At 30.2% G+C, this 26,515-nt stretch overlaps 1 protein-coding gene across 10 annotated transcripts in view; it reads left to right on the top strand.

The window, feature by feature from the left end:
* Positions 1-26,515, top strand: part of LOC123265192 — a 398,621-nt gene that overhangs the window by 140,428 nt on the left and 231,678 nt on the right. The window contains exon 1 of one of the 10 annotated variants that reach the window (XM_044728847.1): positions 15,494-16,745. The exons of the other annotated variants lie outside the window; for them this stretch is intronic. The gene's annotated coding sequence lies outside the window, so the exon portion shown is untranslated. Of the gene's footprint in view, positions 1-15,493; positions 16,746-26,515 lie in introns of those variants that run through there. 10 annotated transcript variants of the gene reach the window in all.

Here is a 26,515-nt window from a genome sequence, read left to right as displayed (position 1 = left end):
TTTTTTTTCCACACTAAATCCTTTCTCATTCAACAAATAACTCTTCTACACGATCGCGTGCTTCGGATCTCGATGAGACGTTTTTATAGCATCCTTATTTTTGCCCCAATCTATTACTCGCTTTTTATATTAATTTTTATTTCTTCACTTTTTTTTTTTGATAAATTTTTATGATTTTACCTCCATGAAAAAAAATATATGTTGAAATACATAAAAAATATATTTTTAATATATTACAAATCTATAAAAAAATATATAAATTATGTATAGTGAATATATTTTTAATAACTAACTTTTGGCTGATTTTCGGATATTTTTTATATTTTTCAAATATATTTTAGATATATTTTATTTATATTTTTAGCTATGTATTCTAAAATATATCTTGAATGTATCTAAAATATATATAAAAATCGTTCCAAAGTTTGTTATTAAAAATATATTTACTATATATTTATATATTTTTTATAGATTTTTTTTCATGGGGATATTTATAATATTTAATTGATAAAAAATTATTAATAAAATTAATTTAAGATAAATATTGTTTATTATTTATTAAAATTAAAAATTTAAGAAGTTTATTTTTTTGGTTCAAAAAAAATTTTTTTTTTTATAAAAAATATTAAAAAGCCTGAAAAGATAAAAAATTGTTTAAAAAACATTTTACATTTATTTTTATTAAAATAAAAAATAAAAAATAGTAAAGAACTTGTTAAAATTCTTGGAACAAGCTATTAATATCTTTAATTAACGTTATTAAGTATTTTAATCTAAGAAAAATAAACAATCAGATAAAATATAAGTTACCTAGTTTAAAAATAGTAAAAAAATTACTATAATAACTCCAAATTCTAAGAAAATTAAAGGTTAGTAGCATTATAACGCAAATATTGATCTGCGCATGAGCTGGAACAGTTCCGGCGCATGCGCGCTGGCTCCTTTCAATTTTAAACGACAAATTCTGTTATCAAAGCAATTTTGACGGAAAAAAAGTTATATTTTGATTTAATTTTCTAAAAAAGAGAAAATTCAGGAACTATGCGCCCTCTAGTAGAGATCTTCAAGACTACCTTTAAAAAAAAAATTATAAATAATGATACTAAGCTTTATATAAGCATACTAGGCCATTTAGAAATAAATTTAATATAATTTAATTACCTGCAATAAAATTCTTATTGAGAATAAAGTAATATTTATCGGAAATTTAATATCGAAATATAAGAGGAGTGTTGTCGTTTACGATTAATAAATATTTAAATGCTCCCGAGGGTCGTCACTGTGGTTTATCGGTCTCTTTAACACTGCCGTCGAACTCGGCTTTTTAAATTCATGTATCTCAGACATTTTAGCGTCCAATAAATCTTATCCACGATTTAGGTGTCCAAAGGGTGTTTTTTTTTTCTTTTATCATACGTCTTACTTGTCTCAATAGGCTCGTTGAATTTTTATCAATTTATCAAGACGTGTCATGAAAATCTAACTTTTTTTTTATTTATAAAATTTAATTCTGATTAAAAAAAGTAATTTATATTTTAGGTAATAATTTTAGATAAAAATTTTTCGAGTGATCAAAATTTGAATTTTGCAGATGACAAGAAAATTGGATTATCGAAGGTATATTATCCCTAAACTTGAGTAGTAGACCGAGTTTAGATTGAGAAGAGGTAAAATGGCCAAGAGCTTTTCCCAGTGTGGTACAACCATACATACTTATACTTATACATATAAATGTATATTGTATATTGTATATATTGTATATTGTATTGTATATTGTATGTTGTATGAAGCCGTCAAGTGGAAGGCGTCAGTACAAAGTCAGACTTGAAGCTCGAGCACTGGTCATTGTACATGAGGATAGAAAAGGTGTAGTGTAGGTACATATATATAGAGGTATAGAAGCGTCGCATCCAGTCCCGGTGGTGTTAGACGAGGGTATCGAGGGTGCCATACTACCGGGACAGACCGTGTGATTGGTGTGGCTCGGGCTGACCATTTGAATACAAGGCGCTGTAATCACGACTTGCTCTCTCTTGCATCTTGTACCTTCATATTTATATATATTGCTCTATAAATGTGGTGATCTATATATATACGGTGACAAAGTCCCTATTGCAATCTCAACGGTTGTACTCAAATGCCACTCATATGTTATTTTCCAAATCTTTATTTATTCTCACTACTTATTTGCATTAATTTAATTTATGGCCATGTCATTTTTAGTTGATCGTAGTAGGAAAAATTACTTGATTTAAAAAAAAATATATATCCAAATGTAAGTCATATATGGCTCATTATTGCCATATATTGCGTAAAATAGCCAGATATGGCTTGATATAGTCATATGTGTCTAACTATAGCTATATTTAAGCTGATTTAAAAATATGTAGCATAATATAGCTATATATGGCAATATCTATGTATGGTAATATCTAAATAGGGTAATATATGGCAATATCTAAATATGTCAATATATTGCCATATCTAAATATGGCAATGTATAGCAATAGATATATGTGGCAATAAATTGTCATAGGTATATGTGTCAATACATAAATATGGCAATATATTGCCTTATATAACAATGCCTAAATATGGCATTATAGTGCCATATATATGGCAATACCCATATATGTCAATATTGCCATGTATATGACAATATATGTACATAGTTATATGGACACTGTTATGCATTAATGTGTTAAGTGCTATGGAAATCCTATGTACTTAATACACTGTTGCATAACAGAGTCCATATATGGCCATAGCTATATATGGCCCTAGCTATACTTGCTATACATGGCAATATCTATATATGGCAGTATCTAAATATAGGAATATATGACCATAGCTATACATAGTAATATGTAAATATGGCAATATATTGCCATGTAGATGGCAATATATTGTCATAGGTATATGTGACAGTATATTGCCATATATAACAATGCTTAAATATGGCATTATATTGCCATACATATGGCAATACCCTTATATGTCAATATTGCCATATATATATATATGGAAATATATGTACATATCTATATATAGCCATAGTTATATATGGCCCTAGCTATACATTTCTGTGTATGGCAATATCTATATATGGCAATATATTTCCATATCTAAATATGGCAATGTATAGCGATAAGTATATGCGGCAATACCTTAATATTGCAATATATTGCCATATACATGGCAATATATTATCATAGTTATATGTGGCAATACATAAATATGGCAGTATATTGCCATATATATCATTGCCTAAATATGGGATTATATTGCCATATATATGGCAATACCCATATATAATAATATTGTCATATATATGGCAATACCCATATATGATAATATTGTCATATATATGGCAATATATGTATATGATAATATTGTCATATATATGGCAATATATGTATATAGCTATACATTGCTATTTATGGCAATAACTATAAATAAACCTATATATTCGGTGATATCTATCTATGGCAACACCTATAAATAGCTATATATGGCCATATCTATATAGCTATCTATGGCAATATCTATGTATGGCAGTATCTAAATATGGCAATATATGACCATAGCTATATATAGTAATATGTAAATATGGCAATATATTGCGATATTTAAAAATGGCAATATATTGCCATATCTCAATATGGCAGTATGTATATGCGGCAATACCTAAATTCAGTAATATATTGCCATATAGATGGCAATATATTGTCATAGGTCTATGTGACAGTATATTGCCATATATAACAATGCTTAAATATGGCATTATATTGCCATACATATGGCAATGCCTTTATATGTCAATATTGCCCTATATATATGGAAATATATGTACATATCTATATATAGCCATAGCTATATAGCCATATGGCCCTTTATAGCTACATATGGCTTAGTATAGTCTGACATAAAAATATATGATTTACAAAAGTCATTTATGGCCATATATATTATATATGGCCATAAATGACCATAAAAAAATTTTTTTCTCAAGAAAATAATTAAATATATTTTACTCCAATTATACTTCCTATAATAACTGCGTTATAACCATGAAAAAGGAGTTAGTTATGAAACTCATTGTTAATTAACAATAACGATATTGATTACCTGAAAGCCTTTGTCTAATGAGCGATATTTAAAAATGCAAAAAAGTAATTAAACAAAAACAAAAGCAAAACAAAAGGGGTTCTATAATGTGAAGTAAAGATATATAAATTCTCGGTGGAGGAAATAGCTCGTGTAAAAATGAAAACTGCATGCTCGGTACGGAACAATAGACAGAGTGAATATACGTAGGAAGAGTTTATAACCGTGAGCCGTACTGTGAGTAGCTCTCGTCGAGTCTTCTGAATGAAACTAATAAACTGGATAACCGAAAAAAATTGCTCCGAGCTGTTCGGTTTCATTTGAGGCCGCGTTTTCGCACAATACTACTACTGTAGCTCCATCTGAAAGAGCTAGTCCGGCATCGTGCATACTACGTACCCTATATTGTATAACACGAGTTGAGGTATTTGAGAGGTTTTCGCGAACTAAACGGACATGGTGAGGGCGAGTACTCACAAACACGACCTGTAAAGATATATATACTCGCCTATTGTAGAGAAAAATACATTTTTTGGACGTTCAATGCGCCAACGGAGCTCGATTATTTTTATGTACCCCACCGTTTTTTTTTCTCCTCCTTTTTGTCCGAACATATTGCATTTGTTATCCGGTGGTACGCAAAACTAGACGAACATCACACCAGTTACTAGTTTTGCTGCCAACAATCCACCGGAAAATTACTCCATTTATTTTTCGACGTTCCTTTTTTTTTCTAGTCACATAATTTTTAATTTTAGATAAACTTTCGTCGGTTATTTCGGGAGGAATCAATTAATTAATAGGCAAATTTATGTAATGTAAGTAGATTAGGGGATTCCGAGCGTTAATCTTGGGTCAAACGTTTGCCAAACAAACGGATAATGGAAAATTCCTGATTATGAAGCTCCCATAGATAGTTGGGTCGTTTTGTGGTGTTTTAGTTTTATTTATTCACCAGATTATCATCCCAGGGTAATTTATTATTCTACGGAAAATCGTTAGTTTTCCAATTACATTTATTGGTGCTGTGATCAAAACTTTTTTTATTTTAAAAACCAATCTGCTGAGTAAGTTTGTGATAAATTTTTTAGTTATAGTGGATTTATAATTGTTGACGCTTTATTTTTCGATAAAATTAATCAAACGCAATTTTAGTATAGATATCTATTAATAATTTATGACCAAGTGTGTAAAAAATTTTTTTTAAATCGATTAATTGTTATTTTATTATAAAAAAGTGGTTTTAATAGCTTAGTGTAGATTTTCAAATTTTTATAGAGGGACAAACACGATAACTTTTGAAAAAATCAATTTTTCAATTCAATTTATTTTTTAATCTTTTCATTAGACTAATAAGAAGTTTCGTATTGAAAATTGCAGCTTGATATTGTTTTTTTTAATTATAATTAATTTTTTTCGGCTGGCAGTTGGAGAAACTTTCTGTCCTTTGAGCAGCCATATAGAAAAATTTATTTGTTAACACAGCTTGAAGACAGCTGATACTATACTCAATTGCTTCGCTTGCTGGCCGCTAATACAGTCTTTAATAGGTTTTTTTTGTGATTCATAATTAGAACGAAAGAGTGCGTTGAATTCGTATGAAAAAAATCCCGCGGGAAAATTTAAACGAGCTTCAAAATATAATTGTATGTAAAATTTCTTATAGTTAACTTATCAAAATTATTTTTTTAATGGATTACTTGCTATTTTAACACAAAAAAGTAGTTTTAATGGCTTAGAGTAGATTTTAAAATTTTTATAGGGACAAACACGATAACTTTTGAAAAAATCAATTTTTCAACTTAATTTATTTTTTAATCTTTTCATTAGACTAATAAGAAGTTTCGTATTGAAAATTGCAGCTTAATATTGTTTTGTTTAATAATAACTAATTTTTTTCGGCTGGCAGTTGGAGAAACTTTCTGTCCTTTGAGCAGCCATATAGAAAAATTTATTTGTAAACACAGCTTGAAGACAGCTGATACTATACTCAATTGCTTCGCTCGCTGGCCGCTAATACAGACTTTAATTGGTTTTTTTGTGATTCACAATCGGAACAAAAGAGGGCGTTGAATTCGTATGAAAAAAAAATCCGCGGGAAAATTTAAACGAGCTTTAAAATATAATTTCTTGTAATTAACTTATTAAAATTATTTTTTGTAGTCTATCGATAATATTTTTCTCATCTTCGTTTAATATAAAATTATTAAAAAATAGTATTAAAATTCTTAGTTGCCTTCTTGTATTTCTTCGTTCTTTTTTTGTGATACTTTTGTAGCGGCAAAGGTGCTAAGCACCGTAATCTGCAACGACATTTAATAACCGATAACGAATTAATCGGCAAATAGTCCGCGGGTGTTAATTTAACGACTTTGATTAACATGCCCTGGTGTTGAGAATTATTACTATCGGTTTGTTTGTTAAAAGCCACCGGAGCTCGTGTTTATTGCGATCCATTTGCATCAATCATTTTTAACGCGTAAACATGTAATAAAGTGTCCCGAGCGGGTTTCTTTCATTCAGGGCTTATTAATTGATTATTGATTTAGTGCTAGAGAGATTTTATTGCTATTTACCGTGGGAAGTTTTACTTTTAAATTTATTTCTTATGTTAGAAAAATTATCAAAAATTTTTTACAATTTTCTTAATTGTAGATGTTTAAATAACAATTTTTTTTATTTAATTTTGCACAAAATTTTCCACTATAAAATTAAATTAAACAACGCATGCGTCAAAACTTATTCGCTACTTAAATCCGTGTTCTGTCCACGCCTACTATAAGACACTATAGGCATCACCGTTGGCCAACTTTTTGTTCATCAAAGTGTAGACTGCGTCTCCAAAAAGAAAGAAAAAAAAGCTGAACGATTCCGACCGAAAAACAGCACAAAGAGAGAAAAAAAGTTTTTTAAACTTTTTTTGTCCACGTCTGAATTCATAAAGTCCTGATGAAGCCCTTAATTTAGAAGATATAGTTGTAATTTATGGAAACCGAGACATAGGTATAAATATAGATACCTATAATACCACAAAAAATGTAAAAGTATGTTAATAGCAGGGGGAAGAAGTGAAAAAAAAAGTTAGTTCAAAGTTTAAGTTTTTTTTTGCTCTTTAAAAAGAATCTCACTTTTTTGCGCTGCAAAATGTAATTGTTCAATTGATTGGACAATTATTGTTAGAACGAAAGAATGAAGTTAGAAAATATGGATTCGATTTCAGTGAGTGGAATGTGGAGATGATGAGGGTGAGTTTGCTTTGGGCAAGACTCGGAAAATACGCGAGTTGCTGAGATATAAGAAGACAAACACGTGGGACACCCGTACACGCGTATATTTGTGCGTAAATACGGGAGCTGGAGAATTTCTACGAGGGTAAATAGTAGAACAAAGGACTGGATTATTTTATTTTTTTTTAATTAGAAAAAAATTTTCTTGAAGAGTATCTTTTCAAAAATATGAAAATTTGAATTCTAGAATTGCAATTTAATTTTTACTAACAACATATTTACCTTAAGCAAGACATATATTATTCCAAGTATTATTATTATTTGTGCTACAATTTTCTTCCAATTTCTCACCAAATAATTATTTATTTGGCAACTCGCAACTCTACTCTTAAAATTATATGTCAGTTTATAAAGAGACTAACGCTTTAATAAAGTAACCTCTGGATTTATTTTAAAATTCCCGACTATTCAGACCTTAAAATACTAAAACAAAACGTTATTAACAATTAATAAATGTGTTAGCATGAAGCGGAGGTGTTTATTATGTTTGGAGATGTCGAACAAGTGGAACAAGTCGAGGAATCTAACTTTTGTTGATGGTAGTTAATTCCTCGGCCTAAGGGTCTGTAAGCGAAAAACTTTGGGCTACTTTCGCCACCTATCTGCTAAATCAGACACTATTTACTGTTGATAAAATTTTTTGAACTAAAATTATCTAAAATCTAAACTAAAATGATGAATACTACACTGAGAGAAAAATATGGTCAACTGAACTAGGAAAATCTAGTTAAATAGCATCACCATTATTTAATTGCAGTTCTTGTACCTAACATTATTTATTATATTGAACCCCAATAGATAGTTACTTAAACTATTTTCAGTTAAATATCAGCTTAATAGCCATCTTGATTAACTTTAACTCAGAAAACAGAAAAAATAATTCGGATAGCTCGGACCGGGAATCGAACTCGGATCTTTTGGTTACGCACTAATGGCTCTTCCAGTTTAGCTATCTGAAACGTCGTCCGTAAAAACCTTTCAGTCACCTAATAACTTTTTGTTTAACACGATAACAAAAACATATTTATTAAAATATAGTCGATATAATTATTTATCAATAGTTACTTAAACTAATGCATAGTTTGAGTAACTACAAAAAAAAAAGTTCAGAAAACTATATTTTCATAATTTTGATGTTATAATTCAGTTAACTATGAACTTTTCTCTCAGTGAATTGAAATTACTGTTGCTGCACGCTTAAGACACTATTTTTTTCTATAAATCCTTGAAGCTTAAATTTTTTTGTTTCTCCCGTGAAATTATTCTCAAATTTTTTTGTTGAAAATTTGAATTTGGAATTAGAATTGCAATTTAATTTGAATTTACTAACAATATATTTACCTTAACCAAGACACATATTATTCCAAGTATTATTATTATTCTTGCTACAACTTTCTTCCAATTTCTCACCAAATAATTATTTATTTGGCAACCCGCAACTCCACTCTTAAAATTATATGTCAGTTTATAAAGAGACTAACGCTTTAATAAAGTAACCTCTGGATTTATTTTAAAGTTCCCGACTATTCAGACCTTAAAATACTAAAACAAAACGTTATTAACAATTAATAAATGTGTTAGCATGAAGCGGAGGTGTTTATTATGTTTGGAGATGTCGAACAAGTGGAACAAGTCGAGGAATCTAACTTTTGTTGATGGTAGTTAATTCCTCGGCCTAAGGGTCTGTAAGCGAAAAACTTTGGGCTACTTTCGCCACCTATCTGCTAAATCAGACACTATTTACTGTTGATAAAATTTTTTGAACTAAAATTATCTAAAATCTAAACTAAAATGTTAAATACTGTTCCTTTCAATTTGCTTATTAAGATATATTCTTCTGTAAATCCTTGAAGCTTAAATTTCTCTTATATTATTTTCCATATTATAATTTTATAATATTATTATTATGATTATTATTATTATCAATTACTATTTTATAAATTATATTATTCTATATAATTAAGTTTCTTAAAGCTAAATTTATTGAAAAATATTTTTGGTATTAAAAAAAAACTTCAATTCGAAAAATTTTTCCAAGTAAACATTCGCCGGTTATTGATATTGTTTATCCAACATAAAAGCAAAGTTTAGGGATCGAGCAAGAACAAGAAATCTGAGGTATTTACGCGACTGGTTAAAAGGGTCTTATTTTGTGTCGCGAAAGTAAACCCTTTCTCTTTATCTCCTCGCCCAGATTTTAATATAAATTATAATCTAATGTCGTTTCTTAATACCCGAGGCGCCCTGCCTCCGGCTTGGTATCTTTATCACACACACTTTCCAAAGGCGACGGCTTATTACTAATTTTGCGTTAATCTTCAATTAAACATTGCATTATTTCAATACAAATATAAATATTTCTTATCCTCTATATTTAATTTCTAAAACTGAATCATTATAATTAATTCTCTTAATCTTCGACTCTCTCATCGGACTACCTTTGAAATTTATCTTTTACAGAATTCTTATCGGACGTTTTTATTTCTTATTTCTAATCGCAATCTAAGAGGATTTTTAAGTTTTGCAAGACTACAGATACGATAGATTTATTTATTGCCGTCTCTATATTTAAGTAGGAAAAAAATTTTTTCAAAAAAAGTTATCTAAAAGAACTTTTCAATAAAAATTATTTATTTTTTTAATAATTCAATCAATAATTGAATAATCTATATTATTAAGAGAATCTCTAGATACATAATTAAGAAATGACCTTGTATCTTGTGACCTATTGACATTTTTCAAGATATAAGCTCATCCGGACATTATACTAATCGAGACCTTTCATTTGAGTACCCACATGCATTTTTGACATATTTTTCATATATACATATATATAATGAATATAAATATATAAAATATATCAAAAATTGATGTGGGTACTCAAATAAAAGGTCTTGATGAGTGCAACTTCGGGATGAGTTTATATTTTTAAAAATGTCAATAGTTCACAAGATACAAGATCATTTCTTAATTATTGATATTTTTTAAGATACAAACTTATTTTGATGTTACACTCATCGAGACCTTTCATTTGAGTACCCACATCAATTTTTTTATATATCTTATATATATATATATAGTATTTGCGAAATATATAAATATATGAAATATATGACAAATTGATGTGGATACTTAAATGAAAGGTCTTGATGAGTGTAACATCGGGATGAGCTTATATCTTAAAAAATATCAATAATTAAGAAATAATGTTGTATTTTGTCACCTAATGATGTTATCAAAAGATAAAGCTCATCCCGATGTTATACTCATCGAGACCTTTCATTTGAGTACCCACATCAATTTTTTCATATATTTATATACATATATGAAAAATATATCAAAATTCATGTGGGTATTCAAATGAAAGGTCTTGATGAGTGTAACATCGGGATGAGCTTATATCTTAAAAAATATCAATAATTAAGAAATGACCTTGTATCTTGTGAATTAATGACATTTTTAAAGATATAAGCTCATCCAGATGTAATACTCATCAAGACCTTTCATTTGAGTACCCACATCAATTTTTCATATATTCTATATATAAATATATGAAATATATGAAAAATTGATGTGGGTACTCAAAGGAAAGGTCTCGATGAGTGTAACATCGGGATGAGCTTATATCTTTGAAATATATATAATATATATGTATATATGAAAAATATATCAAAAATGCATGTGGGTACTCAAATGAAAGCTCTTGATGAGTGTAACATCGGAATGAGCTTATATCTTCAGAAAGATCATTATTTAAAAAAGTACAGTCCAATTTAACAAAATTGATTATTTAATAATGCAAAAATTTCTTTATGTATAGTTCACAAGTCACGGCAGTCACATAGTGACTGCAAAGTTGCTAGTTTTTTTTTAATAAAAGAAAGTATTGTTTTTTTTATTTCAAATTTTTGAAAATTATTAATTTTCAAATAATAAATGTATGTTTAACCTCGAAGTACTTCATTAGCACAATAATTTCCGTATGAAAAGTTACTGCTGGTCAAGCTTTAGAGAGCTTTTCTCAAAGTTTTAGGTATTAATATTCCTATTTATGGAGCATGATCAAAGGTAGAAAGAGGAGGAGCTATATATATATATATAAAGTAATTTGTTAAAATACTCATATACTTAACATTCATTTGCTTTTATGTAGTTCATCTAGTCATATATACTCAGCTGTTAGCGGCAAATAGAAATAATAAAACAGTGACGATTCAGTATCTCTTGAGTTTGTCGGACATAAAAGTCAGTAGCTCACGTTTACAGAGTGAAACATTTAATAGTTACCAGTAATACAGATGACGAATAGAAACAGGGACTGTAAACACCGAGCTTTATAAATCCCGATTAGTTTCGCCGTTAAAACATTTACATGGACAAATTGTTTTACTTTCCGCTCGCTATTTTATTTAATTAAACAAATACACAAATACACGGATTATTTTTGTCTTCAATGACTCCGTCTTTGTCTTCTGAAGCACTGGTTTCCTTCAGTACCGTGTACATGACGACGCAACTTTCGCTTTTACCACCATTTTATAATTCATGGCGTCACCGTGTTCGGTGTATGTTACACGAGGTAAAAGAGGGTTGGATAAATTTTACGAGGGTAAAGAGAGTAACTAAATCATGCATTTTATTAGGCTAAACATTCACCCCTTAAGTTTACTTATTTACTTTTTTTGGTAGGTACAAACCTTTTATCAATCGTTTTACTGCTTTTATTTTATCAATATTTGGAGTATAATCATATTCTAACGACTTTATTTGTTGCTTAGGTTTTTTATTTTAAAGTTTGAAAAGATAAATTAATCTAAAAATTAATTGGATAAGTTTCTTAAAAGAAACTTCAAAATTTATTTTATTTTATAATTTAACACAAAAAAGTTAACTCTTTTCTAAAGAGACAAATTAGCGATCATGCGCCATCCGTCGGAGGATTTAAGAACTAACTTAAGTTTAAAATTATGAAGCCTAATATTATACACTACAAAAATTAAAAAAATAATTTTGATAAGTTAATTACAAGAAATTTTATTTTCAATTATATTTTAAAGCTCGTTTAGATTTTCCCGCGGAATTTTTTTGTTACGAATTCAACGCCCTCTTTCATTCCGATTGTGAACCATAAAAAAGAACCAATTAAAGACTGTATCGGCCGTCAGCCAGCTAAACAATTGAGTTTAGTATCAGCTGTCTTCAAGCTGTGTTTACAAATAAATTTTTCTATATGGCTGCTCAAAAGACAGAAAATTTCTCCAACTGCCAGCCGAAAAAAATTAATTATAATTAAACAAAACAATATTAAGCTGCAATTTTCAATACGGAACTTCTTTTCAGTTTAATGAAGAGATTAAAAAATAAATTGAGTTGAAAAATTGATTTTTCCAAAAGTTATCGTGTTTGTCCCTCTATAAAAATTTGAAAATCTACTCTATGCCATTAAAACTACTGTTTTCGATCCGAAAAAAATCTATTTCATTTTTCTTTTTATAAGTACGCTCTCCATAGAAAAAAATAATATAAATATACGTAAAAATTATGATTATTAACTTGTAGTAGGTAACTTAGTGCGAGTATTTATGTTGTTTAAAAGTTTGCGGTAACCGTTCAATTAACTGACGCGCAAAAGTGAAGAATGTAATTATCTGGCCCTAGTTTGGTAAAATCGAAGGGTTCACCATCGGACGGGATCTCCAGTGGACGGAGGATGGATAGATGCATTTAATGACGTAAAATTTTCATGCGAACACATCAAAGTCTAACGGTCAATGTGCGGCTATACGACTCTCGCTCTTTCTCTTTACAATTATCCAGCCCTGGGAAATGGAGCGAAGTGAGTGAGTGAGTGGAAATAGACGGAGTAAATTGTGAATACCCAAGTACAAAGTACGAGCAAGAGAGAGAAGAACTTCCATGGACATGGACGGTAAAGCAACCGCGGGCCGCGCACGCCGGCTAACAACGTTAAAACTTTTAATATTAGTTTAGTTGACGGCCACGGTAGATTGAGACGTAATTCCAGGTAATACCTTGCTTCTACTAGTTACTTTCAGTCTAATATTGTACTACCGACCAGTGAACGTACAAAGGACTTGAACAAGTACCGGCACTAGCTAAAGCTTCGGCTCCAGCTAAAGGCAACCCGAGAACAAACTACTTTCATTGGTATTTAATTCAGTCGAAATTTTTATAAAATTACTCATTAATTTAGGGAGATTGCTTTCAAGACTCCTCTGTAGTAGGTCTCGTGTTGATAAAATAAATAAATTTTTTTTTTGGTCCCTGATAGATTTAAAATCGAGCAATAACACCCAAAAAAGACGGCATCTGCGGCTAATAATTCGAGGATTGGGAAAAAAATAAAAAAATTTTATGTGGAATGGAAAAGTCTCGAGTTGATGCGTGAGCACTAACACACTCGGAGAAAGTTTTATTCTCACTACTACTATCCCAGCGAACGTATATCGTGTCTACTGTCGTCTACATCCAGAGCTTCTAATCTAACTCTGCACGTACATGAGTAGACTTGCTCGGTCTTTGGATGCTTCTGGATTTTTTATTTTCTCTTCTCATTTTGCTTGTAGCTTCAGTCGATAGCAGATTTTTTTTTTATTTTTTGAAATTTTCTTAGAGATAAATATCATATTAATTATCGCAATCTTTAAACTATCATGATCATGATGATAACTATTGTGATCATTATAATAACTACCATTGTCTTGGTGATAATTATTATGATCTTGATAATAACTATCATGATCATGATCATAATTATCATGATCATGATGATAACTGCTATGACCGTAATCATGATAATAACTACTATGATCATAATCATGATTATTAACTACTATGATCATAATAATGTTGATAACTATCATGATTATGGTGATAATTATGATGATCATGATGATAACTATCGTGATAATTATGATAAGTACCATTATTTTGGTGATAATTATTATGTTCTTGATGATAAGAACTATAAACATAATAATGATAATAACTACTATGATAATAATAATGATGATAACTATCATGATAATGGTAATAGTTATGATGATCATGATGATAAATACTAAGATCACGATCATGATATTAACTATCATGAGAATTATAATAAATATCATTGTCTTGATGATAAATATCATGATCATGATGATAATAACTATGATCATGATCATAATTATAACTATTATGATCATGGTGATAACTTTTGTGATCATGGTCATGATGACAACTACTATGATCATGATCATGACGATCATTATTACCATCATCATGATAATTTTAATGATCAGGATGATATCTATCATTATATTAATGATAACTGTCATGATTCTGATCATAACTATCATGGTCCAATAACAATAATTATTAAACTACCATAATTTTAATGATTACCGTTATAATTTTAATAATGACCATGATTCTGGCGATAATAATTATAATATTGTTGATAATTATTAAAATATTATGATCTTGCTAACGGCCATAATCATGGTGACCATGATTATTTCAGTGATAACTATCATCATGACTATGATGATAACGATCATGATAAACATAATAACTCTTATAACTGTAATAATAACTATCATCATGATCATAGCTAATATCTTATTACATCAAATCTTCCAATAATCATTGCTAAAAAATTAAATCTTTTTAACCCTCTTGTCCTAATCTCAAGAAACAACTTTTTTATTATACCCTATAATATTTAACACCAATTCCGACTCTCTCACCAAGATGCACCCAGAATATTGGTACCCTTGGCTCAGAGAAGCAAACTACGTCTTAGTTTCCTTCTTTTCACCGGGTTGATACTTTTTTTCTCAAGTTTCATCTTACCATGAACTTGGCAGCAGTAGTCCAGATCCGGGACATTAGCCCGTACTTTTGTCAGGAATCGCTTAACTTTTGTAAATTATTTTCCAAGCGATAAAGAGTGAGAGTATGAGAAGGGATAATATACCAGGGGTGAGAAAATCTAAGGAGAAGGAGAGAGAGAGAGACGTTGGGCGGGAGATTGTTACTCCAAGTTTAAACTTGGTTGTCGACTGCCGTTAACAAGCTTTGCCATGAGGCTGGTTCAGTAGTGTCTAGGTCTCGGGGTGTGCTACATCTCGTGCTACCCTCATTGCTGTCTTGTGGTCTTGGAACTATCATCACCTTCAGTCTTGGCAAGATTCTCAATCAAATATCTTGACTCTTCAATCAAAAATCACAAATCACCATTGATCACCAAGACTGAGCAGTTCGTAATGGTCTGACCGGAACTGTGAGAAAGTGAGACGGAATATCGCCTAGAATTGAAGTGGTGATCCAAGAAGAACAATTAACAAGTTGTTCTTTGTGTGATAAAAATAAATGAACAACAAAGCAAAGAAAGCAAGCTGAAAGAAAAACGAAAAAAAGAGGTTTTATTTGAAAACGTCTCAATAAAATATCTCGTCAAAGGGGTTCGTTGCATCCAATAGAGAACCAACTGCATCGAATGGCAGTCAGTGAGGGTCCCTGAGATGAGGATCGCGGTGAGGAAGAGGAAGAGGTCATAGACTGGAAGCCCCAGGAAGTGGAAATGAAGGCGGTCCGTGAATTCTTATAGGACGTTGGTGATCGTGGGACGTATTGGAATGGTGGAATGGAGAAGAGGATAAAGAACGCAGAAGAGAAGAGTCAGAAAGAAGGTGGTGGGAGCAGTACCAGCTCGTGGATGAGCTTACTCTCTCTGTTCTGAGGAGTGAGGAGTGAGGAGTGAGGAGTGAGAGGCGAAGAAGACTGGGTTGAGTGAGAGGTAAGAGTGAGCTCGTGCTAAGAAGGGAGTGGTGGTCCAATCAGCGGCGACTAGATCTGGGTGCTGCGCCGCCCTCTCCTCACGAGGGTTCCTCACTAAGCCTCCCCCCGAGTTCTCATTTCTCTCCTCTCTCCTGGTTTGGAGAACCACTACCATCACCACCTTCTGATTCTGCAGCTCTGCATCTTCCTCCCCTGGTGGCTCCTCACTCCCAGCACCCCGTAAACGTCCTCTCACTCTTGAGCTCCTCCTGGCGGCTGCCCAAGACAAGTGCCCGCGGGATATTCTTGGCATGAAAGGAGATTGTTGCCCGGTATACCTAAGAACGAGCACCAGAACCACGTCACCCAACAGTTTATATATTTTTTACATTTTTATTCTTAATAAATTATTTTTGGTTTATGGTTGACGAGGTTTTTATCGCTAGTGATAGTTTTTAGAGAGACTTTTTTGGTTCAGTGATACGTGGACTTGATAGACTGTGAAGTTTCGGGACTTTTTTTATGTGGTGATGATGAAGGAGAGGAAAAAAGGACGGCGGTAGATTTGTAAGTAAATTTAATTTGGAAAAAACAATGTTAGAGTTAGCGTTTTTGATTAAAGCAATATTAAGAATTCTATTTTTCACCTATAAGTTCATACCTTTCCAATCTTTGATTCTAAACTCTTAGATATTATCAGAAATCAGAATTTTTTGCAGAAAATTAAAATTTTGGATGAACAAAAGCTACCCTATGTGTTTTTTTTTGCTATTTTCACAGAAAGTTTGATAATTATGGATCGATACCAAGTTCAGAAAAGCTGTTAGAACACCTCAAGTTTTCATGACATTGACCCGTTTCTTAGTCGAAAATGTCTATAAGACTGTCAAAGGAACATTTGGACTGGATGGTGTTATGTTAGAGTAATTACAACCAATCTTGGTTTGATAATCAAAACTACTCCCCAAAAGTTGAAAATAATTCCAAACAGTCAAATCAAAATCAGATTTGCAACCTTGCATCAGTGGTGTTGGTCAATCGGTAATTGACCCAGCATGTTTGAAAGAATTATGAACATTCTTAAGGGTAAAATTTTTGGGACTTGGCTGTTTGTTTTCCCATTTTCTAATCGCTGTATCACACTTGGTCTTTCTTCAATATCTTCATACTTTTATTTATTTTAAACATCGCCAATAAAAAGTTAAATATTATTGAGATGATTCAGTGACTAGTCGTAAAGCAAACTCTTTTTAAATTTAGAGTCTAACTAAACTTCTGCTGTAAGAAATTGAGCGAGGTAATGAGTATCGTTGCTGACAAAATAAATAAAAATAGCCTTCGCTGGACTCCAAAGCTATAACCCATCCATTTTTTTGAAAATAGTTTTTTAAATCTGGCGCTATGGGCGATTTGCTGTTGTAAACAGTGTCGTAAGCCGTTTTCTGCTTTCGGGATTCACGTAGAATTAAGCGGGGGCTTGACATTTGGTCGCTGGACCCGGTTCGTCGTTCAAACCGATGTCACTATCGATGATTTTTACTTTGTTTTCGATTATTTAACACAATTTTTGGCCATAGCGAAATCAATTGTAACTTTTACTTCAAAATTTCTTTATGGTACGGCAAAAAAAAATATTGAAAATAAAATAGAGATTTGATCTGCACCATTTACTCTCTATGTGCTTTGATATATTATATTATTCACCGCAGGGGTCAGAAGAAAGTAAATACTGCGTCTGACCATAAAAATTCGTCACTGTTTTCATCAAAGAAAAAAAAAATTGGAGATTTGAATTTCGGGAAAAATAAATTTTTGCGTAAACAGATAATAGGAGGACATTGTAAGAGTAATAGATGATAAAAAAGAGGATATAAACGCATCGTTCGGATCGTCGGGGGACACGTCACGTACTGAGAGGGCAAATGGATAGAACGTGAAACTAGGGCGATGAGATTATCTCTGGCAATAAACCGAATGGTTTGGAATGACTACAATTATTTTATCGCGCGTGTTGTCGCTACCGATTGACGGCCAATGTTTATGATATTGTTACGAAAAATATAAGCTCTAGACTTATACAATCTTAGTAGGTATGGCATGTTAGTTAAGACCCTGATGGATTTATGGGGGAGTGTAATTAGATGGGATTGAGAAAATTTGATGGCTGATAAAATAATTCCCGATTGGATTTATTATTTTGATTAATGAATTTACTATTAAACAACGCCCGCTTACTTTCAGACATTTATTGACTGCTGGTAATTGAAAGTGACGGCTAATATCGAATGAAAAATTATATCACAGTAATTATTAATCTCGAGCCAATTAAATTAGTGAATTATAATTTTTTTATTTAAACTTTTAGTTTAATATTTATGTGATCAATAATTATTGAACTTTAGTGATAAAGTTAAAAGTTATTAATCATTAATATTTAAATATTTAAATTCAATCAGTAATTAAAGTGTCAGATTTCATTACATGATTACTTGATGACCTTTATTATTGAAATTGATAAAATTCAGACAGTGACATTTTTACACTTATCAAAAATTAACAATCTCATTTTCATAATCAAGTTTTTTTTTTAACTCTTATCGATTTTTTTACTGTCAATTCATTTTTTTAATCACTCAATCAAGTATTTTGTCAGTATCAGTAATTCGAGGCCGATACATTTTTTGGAATTTTTTTTTTATATTAATCAGGACAGTCTATAAATTTCTTATTTCCTCGCCGTCAAAGTACCATAAATAACTTGGATGTAATAAATGGTGATGAAACACTCGGCAAAATATAAAAAGTCAGCCCTCAGATTAATTTCGGCAGAGCACTGTCCCTGCAATTGCTTACAATCGGTATTTTAAATAATTTAAAAGTAACAAGTCCAGAGGACTGACTTCAGACAACGCCGCTAATTTAATACTAAACACTAAAATCAGGTGATTTAAAAGATACACCGGTTGGATTATTTCTTCTAGCAATACCATCAAAAAAATACTCTAGAATTAATGCCGAATTAAAAATAATTGTTAATAAATAAATAAAATATTTAAAGCCAGACAACAGAGATTTTTAGTGTTTGCACCGCCCACTTTTCCTCCCTGCACCATCGCCAAACACTTAATAAAAAAGGTCAGACGTCTAACAGCCAATATTTTTCGATAACTTTCCAGTGGTTACTTATATCAAACAGATTATTAATTTATCAACAATTAAAATACCAGAGATTATTATTATTTAACACTTTATCAAGAGACTCACGCCCGAAGTTGTGTTTGCTTTTAATTTTAAAAAATTTGTATTAATTCATTTAAAATTGCAATTACTCAACAATTGGTAGATTATCTTGGGTTACAACATTAAAAGTAATAATATAAATCTTTTTACTTAAAAATAAATTCATATTATTTATTAACGTGTGTAAGTAATGTAGAAAGTTTGCCTGACAATATAAAGCCAATATTCACCTTTAGTTTGCAATTTTAATTATTTATTTATGACAACCAACTAATAAAAGTTGTATTGCCTCTGATGGATATCCTGCTCTCAGAAACTCGACGTGTAACGCCCATTCATGTCATGCTCGTTCGTACATTTAGCTACTATACTTTTTTTTTAGAAACTTTATAAATTATTCTTTCTCCAAAAACTTTGTTCGCAAAAAAAAATTTACACCTTTAAAATAATTCCTCAGCTCAAAATTTTCTCTAAATATAAAAGATCAAAATGTTTTGTGCACAGAAAAAAAGAATTATTTCTCTCAAATAAATCTATTTATTTGAGTTGTTTTTTTAAATATTTTTTTATGACAACTATATACACTTGGTACAAGTAAATATAACAGTTGACTCGAATTATTTTATTATTTGACAGAAATATATAATTTATTTGTGGTAAAGATACTAAGTTTGTCCGAAACAACGACATCTTTGGCATTAAAACTCAACTACTGTTCTCATGACGTCACTTGAACGTTGAAAACAAAACCTGAAAGTTTTGATAACAACTTAAGCTACAGCGATGTTTCAAAAAAATAGTTTATTTGCATACATAATAGTGTTCGCATAAATAATATTAATTAATAACTACTCATTAATTGGGGATTAAAAAAAGTCATACCTAACCTATATGGTAAGGTGTTTAAAATATTATATTTTACGAAAACAAATCTAAATTATCCTTAACCTACAATTAATACTTTCATTCAATAGAAGACACGGAAAATATTTCAATGTTCAACTACACTGAGAGAAAAATATGGTCAACTGAACTAGGAAAATCTAGTTAAATAGCATCACCACTATTTAATTGCAGTTCTTGTACCTAACATTATTTATTATATTGAACCTCAGTAGATAGTTACTTAAACTATTTTCAGTTAAATATCAGCTTAATAGCCATCTTGATTAAGTTTAACTCAGAAAACAGAAAAAATAATTCAGATAGCTTGGACCGGGAATCGAACTCGGATCTTTTGGTTACGCACTAAGGGCTCTTCCAGTTTAGCTATCTGAGACGTCGTCCGTAAAAACCTTTCAGTCACCTAATAACTTTTTGTTTAACGCGATAACAAAAACATATTTATTAAAATATAGTCGATATAACTATTTATCAATAGTTACTTAAACTAATGCATAGTTTAAGTAACTACAAAAAAAGTTCAGAAAACTATATTTTCATAATTGTGATGTTATAATTCAGTTAACTATGCACTTTTCTCTCAGTGTAAAAGAATAGAAAATAATTTTTTTTTTTTTCATTTTAAAGCCATTATAATTTCTGAAAATTGATAAAATTAATTTAGCAGATATTTAATAATTTTTATAACTTTTGTTAACAAATAAATTATGGCAAAAAAAATAAGAAAAAAAATTGACATGTAGAAATTTTAAAAAATTAAAAATGCAATTTTTTAAAAATAATTTTTTAGAATTAATTTATTTTTTAAATAAAATTAAAAATTGCTCAAGTGACAGCTAACTTTAATGTTACAATAAATTTTAAAAGTTCATTATTGTCGTCAACTATAATTTATTTACCGCAAATAAACCATATCTTTACCATGAATAAACTATTTATTTTACGCAACTAAATCGCTAAAATATATTATATATTTACCAGAAATAAATATTTATTTGGCCATATCCAAATATCTTATATATTTGGCACGAATAAATCTTATTTCGATCAAATATTTCTTTTTTTGCACTGATAGAAGGATTTGTTTATAGTTAAAAATATTTGTTAATATTTAACAAATCATTTATTAGAGACCACTTTTTAGTCCTTAACAAATATTTCTTAGTATTCAAAAAGATTTATTAATATTTAATAAATCAATATCAGATTTATTAAATACAAACAAATCATTTTAAATACTAAGAAATATTTATTTGATACTAAATATTGGTCTCTAATAAATGATTTGTTAATTATTAACAAATATTTTTTGATACAAATAAATCCTTCTATCAGTGTGGGTGTATTAAAAAAAAAAAAAAAACATTTTAATTTTTTCGACGTTATTACAATTTTTGTCTTAGTATTATACGTCTACGATGGCCCTTAGCTTTAACATTTCTCCATTTTCCCTCGGAATACGATCAGAGAAAGATAAAAAATAAAAAATATATAACAGAGAGGGCAAGCAAGAGAAAGAGAAAAAAAAAGAGAGAGTTTGGAAAAGTTTTCCTGTGTAAAGTACCACGCGGACTGGCTCGAGGTTATGAAATTCTGATGGCTCATAAAATGTAAGAAAATTTACAGACTACGTTCGTTCGTTTTCTCTCTTTTGGTTTCCCCATCATCGCGTATAGACGAGAAAAAGAAAACTAAACTTTTAAAAACTTGCCGATCGATCATAAACGTTAGTAATGTTCATTTTAAAAAATAATAAAAGTAATAATTATTGTTACTAAAAAAAGAAGGAATTTATAGCGTTGTAAAAATTTTTCAGTTCGACACTTATGAAAATATTTTTTGGAAAAATTGGAATTAAATGTCTAGGGCTTGAGCCGCCCTTGCTGAGAATATCCTCAATGCCGACATTCGGGTGAAATGAGAGTCTTTGGACAAGGACGTAGGTGAGCCGGCTCTCGCCAATCTCCCTCGGATAATTATGTATAAAGTCGCAAGGTGCCGAGGGAAAGTGTACGGCGAAGGGAGTAGTTGCTCGCTTGGTCGGGGGTGTAACGCCGTTCAAAATACGTCTAAATATTAATGAGGTGTCCTTGCCGACGGCGAACTTGCTCATCGTCTTCTTCCGACATACAAAATTAACAAGTGATCATTTTTATTTCCATTTTTTTAATATTAGAGCTTTTTCGAGTAAAATCAGGTCTCTAGTAAAAAAACAACTAAGTATTACACTTTAAATTGTAAAAATTGAGAGTATATCTTGTAATAATGCAATGACATTTGGAAATACCTTATTTTATAACTTCGGATGTGTTTTAGTTGCATGAAAGTTTAAACTAGAAGGTATCTTAGTGTTTTTGTTGAGAAACTAATTGTTAAATAGCAACTTTGTAGTCACTATGTGACTTCCGTGACTTGTGAACTATAAATAAAATTTTTCTTTATTAAATAATGACGTTTTTAAAGATATAAACTCATCTTGATGTTACACTCATCAAGACCTTTCATTTGAGTACCCACATGCATTTTTGATATATTTTTCATACATACATATATATAATATATATTTTGAAGATATAAGCTCATTTTGATGTTACACTCATCAAGAGCTTTCATTTGAGTACCCTCATGCATTTTTTATATATTTTTCATATATAGATATACATAATATATGTAAATATATAAAATGTATGGAAAATTGATGTGGGTACTCAAATAAAAGGTCTTGATAAGTGCAATCTCAAGATGAGCTTATATATTTAAAAATGTCAATAGTTCACAAGATACAAGGTCGTTCTTTAACTATGATAAATAGCACTGTACTTTTAACTATTAAGGTTTTCAAAGATATAAACTCATCATGATGTGACAATCATCAAGAGCTTTCATTTGACTACCCACATGCATTTTTGATAGATTTTTTATATATACATATTTATAGTATATATATAAATATATAAAATATATGAAAAATTGATGTGGATACTCAAATGAAATGTCTCGATAAGTGTAATGTCAGAATGAGCTTATATCTTTAAAAATGTCAATAGTTCACAAGATATAATATAATTTCTTAATTATGTTAAATTGCACTGTACTTTCTTAACTGTTGACGTTTTTAAAGATATCAGCTCATCCCGATGTTACACTTATCAAGAGCTTTCATTTAAGTACCCACATGCATTTTTTATATATTTTTTATACATACATATATATATATATATATATATATATATATATATATATATATATATATATATATATATATATATATACATATATATAACATATATAAATATATAAAATATATGAAAAATTGATGTGGGTACTCAAATGAAAGCTCTTGATGAGTATAATGTCGGGATGAGCTTATATCTTTAAAAATGTCAATATATAATTCACAAGATACAAGGTCGTTTCTTAATTATGTTCAATTGCACTGTACTTTCTTAACTATTGGCGTATTTAAAAATATAAGCTTATCCAGATGTTACACTTATCAAGAGCTTTCATTTGAGTACCTACATGCATTTTTTATATATTTTTCATATATACATGTATATAATATATGTAAATATATAAAATATATGAAAAATTGATGTGGGTACTCAAATGAAAGGTCTCGATAAGTGTAATGTCAGGATGAGCTTATATCTTTAAAAATGTCAATAGTTGACAATATACAAGGTCATTTCTTAATTATGAATTTAATTTTTCCACTTGTTTTTCCGTGTAACAATTATTTATTTTCTCCAATAATAAAATCAAAAATTCTCTCCGTAGAGCAAGGACTACCGATTGCTAGTAATAATAATAATTTTTTTTTTCAAATCAGTTGAATTTTAATCGAAAAAAACAGAAAGATAATTGAAACGGGACAAGTTTAAATGAGTAAGTCGAAATAGTTTCGCTTCGGAACTGAATGAGTAGAGAAAAGGGTTGACAAGGAGTCGCCCAATAGTTAATACAGGTTGTAGGTTGTACCCGAGGATTCTTACTCCTTCTCACTCTATTTTCCCTCTATTATTTGTAATTCTCGTTCTGGTCCCGGTTCTCTCCGTTCTTCCTTCACCCTTCACCCTTTGCTCTGACTCTATTTTCCCTTACTACTCTTACCCTGTTTTCTCGGGTACAGAACACACTTTTGGCTGCACAGTCGGTGGTAGAGTTCCCCTGGGACTGCTAATTGTGAGCGACAGTCTTACGGCGAACCGGGCCAACGTCGTTCGCAAAATGTCAACTCAAATCGTCGACTAGTCGTGTCGTCAACTCGAGCTCTAGTCTCTTTTTTTCTTCACAAGTAACGACAGTCTCTTTTATTTTCTTTATTTTTTTACCAACTTTTTTATTACCTGAGTGAAGATCTGTCGCTTTTTATTATTACTAATTAACACGAGGGATAATTAAAATCGGTTAATGTAAACCGATGTTCAAAGAGTACCAAGTTATATCTTATTAATAAACTTGTAAAAAATTTTTTTAATTGATTAATTGCTATTTTATCATAAAAAAGTGGATTTAATAGCTTAGAGTAGATTTTCAAATTTTTATAGAGGGACAAACACGATAACTTTTGAAAAAATCAATTTTTCAACTCAATTTATTTTTTAACCTCTTCATTAGACTAAAGGGAAGTTCCGTATTGAAAATTGCAGCTTAATATTGTTTTGTTTAATTATAATTAATTTTTTTCAGCTGGCAGTTGGAGAAATTTTCTGTCCTTTGAGCAGCCATATAGAAAAATTTAATTGTAAACACAGCTTGAAGACAGCTGATACTATACTCAATTGTTTAGCTGGCTGACCGCTGGTACAGTCTTTAATTGGTTCTTTCTTATGATTCACTTATCGAAACGAAAGAGGGCGTTGAATTCGTATGAAAAAAATTCCGCGGGAAAATTTAAACGAGCTTTAAAATAGAATTGTAAATAAAATTTCTTGTAATTAACTTATCAATATAATTGTTTTAATTCTTGTGGTCTATAGAATTATAAAAAAATAAAGTAATTAATTTTTTTATTAATTTACTTAACGATTCAAATGAATCTGATTGGATAAATAAAAGATTTAAATTACAAACGGATCAAATATTTGAGTTTACATACGTTGCATCCGACGTCATTCCATTACAAACTTTTCCACTCGTTCGTTGATACTAGACACTGGTAAGACCGAGGACGAGAACGAGGACGAGGATGAGGACAAACCAACCCAATGACTATTTACCATCTCGAAGTACTTAATTTCGGTTTAGGAATAAAGTCTCGGAGAAATAACGCAAAGAGAATGTCTAAGGAAGATTTGCGCTGGTGTAATGCTTGTGGTATAAGTTGACGCGGCAGGTAACCGAGGCGTGATTTTGGTCGTGTTGGTTCGCGATAGCAAGAAGAGTCATTTAAATAGTACCAACATTCGTTGGAGTCTAGTATCTGGGGTAATACTCAGACATGTCGGGAAATACTCGGTTCTAGAGAGTTTAGAGTGTAGAGCTGTTGAGCAAGTGAGAGACAGTAAGGCGCCTTCCTTCCTATTTTCCTCGGCTGCCTCTCACAATTAGAATACTCGAGGGAACTCAGCCCTTGCCGAGTTAACCAGGAGATAGACGGATAGATGAGAATAAAGTTAGAATAATAGAGTCCTCTTGACGATTCACATTTTAACTTTTTATTTTTATATGATTAGTCATTTTTTAACCTTGTAACTAATTTTCCGTGTCATCCATGTCCTTGTAAAAGGATTTGTCTAGTAGCTACACAAAAAAAGTGGTAAAAGCCCTAATTATTGACAAGTCTAAATATTGACACCATAAATTATTTTTAAATATATTTACCTGTAATAAGAATAACTATCATATAAATTTTTATTAAATTCTAATTAATTATAAAATTGAAAATAATTACTAAGTTCAAAATATCAAATATTAATTATTAAAAAAAAATAAAGAGCACCAGTTGATCAAATCAGCTTACGAACGTTTATTTTCTTAACAACGTTGATAAGGAAAGCATTTCTTTTTAAATGCCGAGTTTAAATTTATTTCTTCATCTAATAATATCATCTTTTTTTTTTTAATCAACAATATATAAAAAATTTATAAAATTGAATAATCGAAATTAATTGTATGTTTTATAATATTTAAATAATGGGTGTCAATAACTAGTTGATAATTTTTAAGTTGAATCTCATATTGACAGCCAT

The sequence above is a fragment of the Cotesia glomerata genome, linkage group LG5, assembly GCF_020080835.1.
Source record: "Cotesia glomerata isolate CgM1 linkage group LG5, MPM_Cglom_v2.3, whole genome shotgun sequence".
NCBI classification, from domain to species: Eukaryota; Metazoa; Arthropoda; class Insecta; order Hymenoptera; family Braconidae; genus Cotesia; species Cotesia glomerata.
This window is presented reverse-complemented; position numbering and strand designations above follow the sequence as displayed.